The following is an 8,358-nucleotide window of genomic DNA, read 5'->3' as shown; positions in this document are numbered from 1 at the left end:
GACTTCAGCTCTATCACTCTATCCACTGTGCTTAGGTGACCTTTCACTATGAACCAGACTTTCACACTCCTATTACTTCCTTGCTATCACTGTAGCATGCCATCATCTACCTCTCCTATTCAAGTCTCCTTTATATGGAGTATTTCCCCACAATAATGTAAGCTTCTTCAAGGTAGGCACTACCTTGCTTGCATACATTTGTATCCCCAGCACTCAGCACAGTTCCTGATATATAACACGTACTTAATAAATACTTTATTTGTTTATAATAGGGTCTTTTTCCTTGAGAGGGATCAGAGAGAAGAAACTTCCTATATTTTATTAGTGTACTGTAGACTGGTTGTTAAATTGAAAGCATGATGAATAAATTGTGCTTTACTGTAGATTGTTTCAAATTTCTTTTAATGAGACTTATGGACTTAGCATATTTTATTTAATTCTTTAAGCAACATTTTCTTTTATAAAGGCACCAGACTGATCATCCACTGATTGTTGGAATTATTCCAAACCAGGAAGCCATATATTTCCACTCCCCCCACCCCCCCAAAAAAACACACAAAAAAAACCTCAATGTCATCATGTTCACTCTGTTCATATCACAAGCATGTCTTGATTATGGTTTCAGCGCTATTTTAGAGAAAAATGAAATTTGTGATAGTACAGCAATTAGTGCTTTCTATCAGATATTATATTTGCAGCTATTTAGCTGCTCTTTCCTTGACAATAATTTGAAAAAATATGAAGGAGTTATGTTTAGAACACCTCCTTGAAGCAAGTTGCAGATCTTTGTACCAAATACCATTTTTGTATCGTGGTACCACGATGCAGTGGGGAAATATCAAGAGGTAAACTCTCTCTAGACATGGCGTTACTACTTCCTTTTGTGCAATGTTTGGGTGGTCAAATAGGAAGTACCCTACAAGGCAGGAAGATTAGAGGCACTCTGGAAAATTCCTGAGGTCTCATACCTTGAATCCTGGCTTGTCAGGATCCCACTAGGACTCCTAGGTTCAAGGATGCCATATGAATACTGCTTATTCTGACTCCTTTTTCTTTCCTCACCCCTATCCCTACTGCAGCCATATCTCAGAGCTTGTTTCTCTTCTCTCTTCTGTGTTGCTTTCTGAGGATCCAGCAGTACTGCTTTCATACTTCTAGTTTCATGCATAACACTGTTGACTGACAATTGAATTACCTCTCTTACTCTCTGTGATTATATCGGCTAAGCTGGAGGTGGTGGTAGTTGTATTCAGGTGTGTTGGACAATCAACTTCCTCCCACCCACAACACATCTTAATTAATTATTATTATTATTTTTTTTTACTGTTGAATTCATATATCTCTTGTATGGCTTGGCATTGCATTGGAAAAAGGACTGTATCTCCATCTGTGGCTCATGACTTAGGCCATAAATTACTTAACTGATAAGCAAAAAAAAAAAAATACTGACATTTAATCTGGGGGGAAAAACAAGGGGTTTCCAGAACCAAGGTATGAGGTCTTGGGGTGGGGTTAGAGAATGGAACTAATGTTACATATTGAAATGAAGGGATACTGACAACAGAGGGCTTGTCAGTTGTCTTTAGCCTTATAAGCTCCTAGAGTAAAAAAAAAATTAGGAAAGGGGCTATAACATCTATAAAATTAGGAAACAGGTTATAACATTTATTTATAACTTATTTTTTAGATTTAGTAAAATTGGATTCTTTTGTTAAAGTCTGGTTAGACATAGATTATGTATTATGCTACAAGCATACAAGCTACAAGTCAAGAACCAACTGACCCCAATAGTGGATGCCAATGATACCCTAGGGAAATAAACTCATATCATTAACTCCTTGTTCCTGCCCTGAGCTCAGCAACCACCTGAATTGTGGAAAATTTCTCTAACACTATTGCAGACATTATCTTGGCATCAGTCTGTCATGGGCAGCTAGGTATCACAGTGGATAGAGTGCTGGTCTTGGAGTCAGGAAAACTCAACTTCATGAGTTCAAACCTGGCCTCAGACACTTACTAGCTGTGTGACCCGGGACAAATCACTAAACCCCGTTACCTCAGTTTCCTTGTCTGTAAAATGAACTGAAGAAGGAAATGGCAAACCACTTCAGTATCTTTCTAAAGAAAACCTAAATGGGATCACAAAGAGTCAGGCATGACTGAAACAACTGAACCAAAATAATTTGTCACTCCATAGAACCCTTACAAGGCTTAAGGAAACATGATTAACCCAGTAATGACAGCCCATGCAAAACCAAATCAGATATCAAATCTCAAGGTAGTAAAAACAATAGCATAAATTTCCACAAAGACAAAATTTTTCTGTTATTACAGAAGAGAGGAGACTATCCTCTGGGGCATAAAGAGCAACAATAAACTTATTCTATTCATAGACACACATGCTGGTTAGTTGAATCTGGCATATAGATGTTACATATTAATTTTAAATGTTTTAATGTGGCTTTTTCAGAAACCTCCCTTGAATGAGACACCAGTCCCAAGAGTAACAAATAGGATTTCTGAGGAAAAATGATGAGATTCAGTAAAAATGAAGCTCTATTTTTACAATATCCATACAATTAAGACACTGATTTAAATCTAGATCAGGAGAAACTTAAGGGATATTCATTCCCATTGGATTTTTCACCTAGTTTAGTTTATTCTTCAATCAATTCTATAAATTCAGGCAAAACCAATTGAGGTCATTCACCTTGTCATTTTTCCACTAGGCCAAAACCAGGGATTTAAACAGAAAAGACCTCACAGGATTTCAAGTCTTTTCCTTATATTATATGTGGGAATGTTTCCTTGACTCCTAGACCACAGCAAGGACAATAGGGGGTTTCTTTCATTTTTGCCAAAGTTACCACAAAATTCCACAGGCTGCACTGATCACAGGCTATACTGACTACACAGTATAGTGACTTGGCAGTGATTGGGTTCACTGAATTGCCACACAGAGATAAACTTCTGGACTCCTGAGTATGGCTCTTATACACTGTGCCATGTAACTTAGTGCTCATTCACCCATAGTCCTAGGGAAAAACAAAACAAAACTGGAAGGCAAATGGTTTCTTTCTTATCCTGACATCATCCTGGGATCTCAAATTTTCATTAAGCACTTACTACATATGGAGCACCATGCTAGCTTAGTTACAAGGGAAGAAAAAAGATAGCTGTAATATAGGCTATTACATAAATCTATTAAAGAGTTCCAGAACATAGTGCTATGTGATTTCTAAAGGGGAAAGTGGTTACAGACCAGGGATGTCAGGGAACGCTTCCTGTAAGAGGTGGCATTTGAACTAGATTTTAAAGGAAAACCAGAAATTCAAGAGAAACAAGGAGAAGTGCATTCTAGACACAGGGAAGATCATGCAGAAGCATTTCAAATTGTTGGTGTTTAATGGAGCACAGGCATTTTCATATCTGGTGCTTCACTTTATCTTAGCCAAATTGACCAACTAACTGTTCTCCGTGTCTTGAAAGCACAACCTGTGATGTTTATTTCTTAGAATTTATTGCTTCCTTTTAGGGCTCTGCTCAGATACCACCTCCTATGTGAAGTTTTCCAAGATTGCTTAGTTGTTACTCTCATCCAACAATGAAGATTATACCTCATTCGTGTGTAATCATGCTATGCTTCCCTTATCCATGTTGTCCCACAGTTTGATGACAGGAGCTCCACCCAACATGCTTTTCTCTTCTTAATATTTCAAGTATTCCAGGGGAGCACCTGGTCTATCTATCATTTAATCTTCACTCTTGTTAAGTGACCAGCCCATGTTATTTTTCAATCATATATTTTCTTTGATAGAATCCTTCAGTCATGACGTTCACTTTTGGACAGCATCCATCACACCCCATAGAAACATCAACAATTTCAATCAGGTTTTCATGATCAATGTTCAATTGGTAACATAATACTTTTCTCCAGGCATGTGCTGGAGCATATAAAAGGACTGCAACAGTGTATTGGTATTTGAAATACAGTTGTTTGTGGGTACAAATTTGAATTGGACTGAGGTATCCCAACAGGAGATCAACAAGAATTGGGAAATCCTGGGGCAGAACTTCATTAAAGAAATGCTTTTGGGAAGGTTATTCCGGCTTGAATTTGTTAGATTATGTTGATTGTTTCTCTCTTTATACCTCAGGCTCCAGTGTTCTTTTCAGTCACTTCTTTCTTCAGTATTTTCCTTGTGAAGTATCAGGTTCACCTATTTGTCACGACTTTCCACTTGGCCAGAAAATCAAGGGTTTGTTAGTTGAGGGATTGTCTGAGCTCTTTTGGCCTTCTCATTGTGACAACTATTTAGCATCAATTTAGTTTATCTGTAAAATAATGATAGAATGAAAATCTTTTTCTTTTCACCATTTTCAAGATTGTTTTCATAGCTTATTTAGTAATTTTATATATATGTATGTATATATATATATACACATATACATAAAGCATCTACTATGTGTAAGACATTATACTTAACCCTGTGAATACAAAGATAAAAGTGAAAATTTCTGCCCTTCAGGAATTTACATTATACTGGCAAGGACACACCATGTTTTCAAATAAGTAACTATAAAGTATATGTAAAGTTACACAAATTAATTTCAAAATGACTAACAACTAAGGGGTGTCATTTTGAGATGTGGAGGTTAATTGTTTGGACTGAATCAATAGTTCAACACTGAGCTCTTTGCTTTCTTTATTGTTTCCCTCAAACCTGACCCCTTCCAAAATTCCCTGGGCTCACAATCTAGGTGTTATCTTCAACTCCTCACTATTGTTTTCCCCTATATCCAATCAAGCCATTCACTATCCAAAGAAACCAAGGCTTGTCAATTTTGTCTTTACACTCCCTTTTCACCTCTGATACTGCCACCATTCTGTTGCGTACCCTCGATCTTCTAATACTGAGACTATTGCAATAGCCTACTGGTTGGTCTGCCTGCTACAATTCTCTCTCCATTCCAGTCTATCTTCCATTCAACTGCCAAAGAGATTTCCTAAAGTACAGGTCTGACCACATCACCCTCATACTCAATAAACTCTGATGGCTTCCTCTCACCTCCAGAATTAAATAGAAAATTCTGAATTTAGCTTTCAAAGCTCTTAATAACTAGCCCACCACCTTTTGGTCTTTTTACATTTTATACCCTCACTCCCATGTACTACTTGACTGAATGACTCTGATTTTCTTGTTGCTCTTCATGCAAAGCATTCCACCTCTTGACTCTGGGTATTTTCTCTAGCTGCTGCCCATACCTAGAATGCTCTTTCTCCTCAGCTCCATCTCCTGACTTTCCTGGCTTCCTTCAAGTCCCACCTAAAATTCTACTTTCCTAACCCCTCTTAATTGTAGTATCTTCCCTTCATTTCTCATGTCCTTATTATCCTGTATATAGCTTGCTTATACATATGTGTTTGCATGCTTTCTTCCCCATTAGGTTATGGGTTCCTCGAGGGCAGAGGCTTCCTTTTCCTTCTCTTTGCATCTCCAGCTCTTAACACAGTGCCTAGTACGTAGTAAGTACTTAATAAATGCTTCTTGACTGATTGAATGACCCTATTTTCTGAACTTGTTAAATCCAGTTGAACAGCCTACTTAATTACCCTGTATAAACATAATTAGACTATACTCAGAGTCTGAGACGTATGTTTTTAGTTACACAGTTTTCCCAGTGTTCTTTAGGAAATTACTACATGCTTCTAGGTTTATTTTCACTGTCAGGAGTTAGCTCTTTAACTTTGACAAGTATCCAATTCTAGATACTTTAGAACAGTGGCAATAATTTTACATTTCCTACCAGTTTACATTGTCCCCTCCATTGTTTTTGATAGCTGTCAACTTAAGTTAAAATCATGGCAAATCTCTTCTATTATAACTCCCAATAATTACACATTAGACATTTTTCATTGTTGTAATGATAATGATGATAAGCATGAGGAATAAGAAAAGGATAGATTGCATAATAATATATTTAGAGGAAAGAGTACCAGAGTAATATAGTTAATAAATTGAGAACCTGATAGACTAATGGGAACAGCACCTTTGCTGGAATATGACAGGATACATATAATTAGGAGGGCATATGGACCAGAAAGAAGGTCAATGGGGCTAAGACCGGACTCCTTTTTAGACATGCCACACTTCTACCTTCAGCTTTAGGCACAGTGGAGGAATGACTTTATCTCTCTTCTACTAAGTGGAATTGGGCCTCTGGCAAGAGAATAAGAGGCCTATGTTTCTCCCTATTTACCTATTCTCCATCTTTCTGTTCCCTGTTTCCACAATTTTTGCCATTGAAGAAGACTGAGAACTTTAAAGTATAATTTTTTGGGGGAATCTGGAATCCAGTCTTGAAATCTTCAGGATTTATCTCTCTTGTATTCCATTCCTCTATGGGATCTGAGTTAAGTCTTAGTGAAAATATCTTTATTAAGGGAAAAGAAATAAATGTTTTTTTTATTCTAAGTTTGTTGCCATCTTAATGTAGCCTTCATATAAATAGCATAGGATGGGCCAAATAACTTGTAGGGCCAATAAGTTTTGAGATTTTGGAGAGAGACAAACACATGCACACAGTTGATAGATGGTTGTCAAACTCACCATAGGAAAGTTATCTCACTGAGCCTCAGTTTCCTTATTCGCAAAATGAAGTGTGGTAAGTATGCTATGACTTCACATTCTCAAGGCCAGGCAAGGTATATCTGCCCTGAGAGGTCTTGAGTACTATGAGGAATTTGTGGCTATGATTTTTATCTTTCATTGGCTTGAGTCCCCCCTGCATCAGTTCCCCTGAGAAGGGGAACAGCAAGTAGCAGGCCAATTCTATTTAGGTAACATCAGTTACCTTTCACAAAAGAATATTGGCTTCAAAGGTATAGCAAAGCAACAAACAAACAAGCAAACAAAAAAACAAAAACAAAACCACAAATCAAAATTGCACAATCATTTCCCACACTCTGAGGATATAATACTTCCTCTATCACCTTTGAATCTTTTTTTTTTGAGTGGGGCAGATTAGTATTACAATTTTGTTTATTTCCTATATAGTATTTGTGTTAACAAGTTCACGTCCAAAGGCAACATTGCTTCCAGTTTCCATTGGACTGGGGTATTAAAGGTCATTCCAGATGACTGCTCTATGCTGGGATAGCTCCATCACCCAACTTGTATTTCTGGCCTCCCAGATCCCTGTTACTAGGGCCCTTAGCCTTTGAAACTCCCGAGGTTGTAAATTCTACTTTCTTCATCCTCTCAGAAAGAATGAATAAGAAGGCCAAGGACTCAGGACAAATTTGGAGGGCAATATGGCAACTAGTACAGTTGGTAGAATGCTGGTCCTGGAATTAGGAAGACTTCATGAGTTCAAATCTGGGTTCAGACACTTACTACCTGTGTGACCCTGGGCAAGCCACTTAACCCAGTTTGCCTCAGTTTCCTCATCTACAAAACTGAGTTGCAGCAAGAAATGACAAACCACTCAAGTATCTTTACCCCCCGAAAGAACCCAAATAGTGTTGAGAAAAGTTGGACATGACTGAAATGACTGAACAAAGTGATTTTAGGGCAGGGGAAGGCCCCTTACCCTCTCTCTTATAGCACAGTTCTTTCAACTAAAGTCTCACTGCACCAGACACAAGTACAGCCAAGATCTGTGACTGAAACTAACTCAAGCACTTTTGAAGACACTGGAAGTTTCAGCTGCAAAACTAGTTGAAAAAAGACTTCTCCTACTATGTGGTAGGTCAACTAGAACCAGTTCCAGAATGTCCATGTATATTTCATTTATCATGCTTTTCCAAGTAGCTGCTCCTTTGTGTCCTTCACATGGAGATGCCATTTTAGCAAACTGTTGGAGTATGCACACATAATAGATTCCTATTACTGAGGACATTAAATTTAGATGATGGTTAAGGCACAGTACATCTAAGAAAAGGAATCACCTCATGAGGGAGGTAAAGGGAGTCCCAAAGATATGTAGGGTTTAAATAGAAGGTGAAGAGAAAGCATTCCAGATTGGCAAACAGCAGTACCAGAGATATTAGAGTTAGAAATCAAAACTGAAAATTAAAATGAATTCCAAAAAATATTTAGTCATGAGAATTCACTAAAATCGATTTCCATGCTGGTGGTAGTGCTGAGCAGGAAAAATATTGGAGGTGTAGGAAAAGAAAAAAAAAACCATGAAAAGTATCTCTTAGTGTTGATTCCATTCATGTTGTTTCAATTCTTAGAGTTCATTGTTTTAATGAGAAAACAGTGAAATAAAGACACATGTTGCTCTGAGTTATTTTTCTCATTATTATCCAAATAGCTGCCATGAGCTGACCTGCATGAAGCTGACAGTTTG

The sequence above is a fragment of the Vombatus ursinus genome, unplaced genomic scaffold (assembly GCF_900497805.2).
Source record: "Vombatus ursinus unplaced genomic scaffold, bare-nosed wombat genome assembly UNPS02014812.1, whole genome shotgun sequence".
Classification (NCBI taxonomy): domain Eukaryota; kingdom Metazoa; phylum Chordata; class Mammalia; order Diprotodontia; family Vombatidae; genus Vombatus; species Vombatus ursinus.
This window is presented reverse-complemented; position numbering follows the sequence as displayed.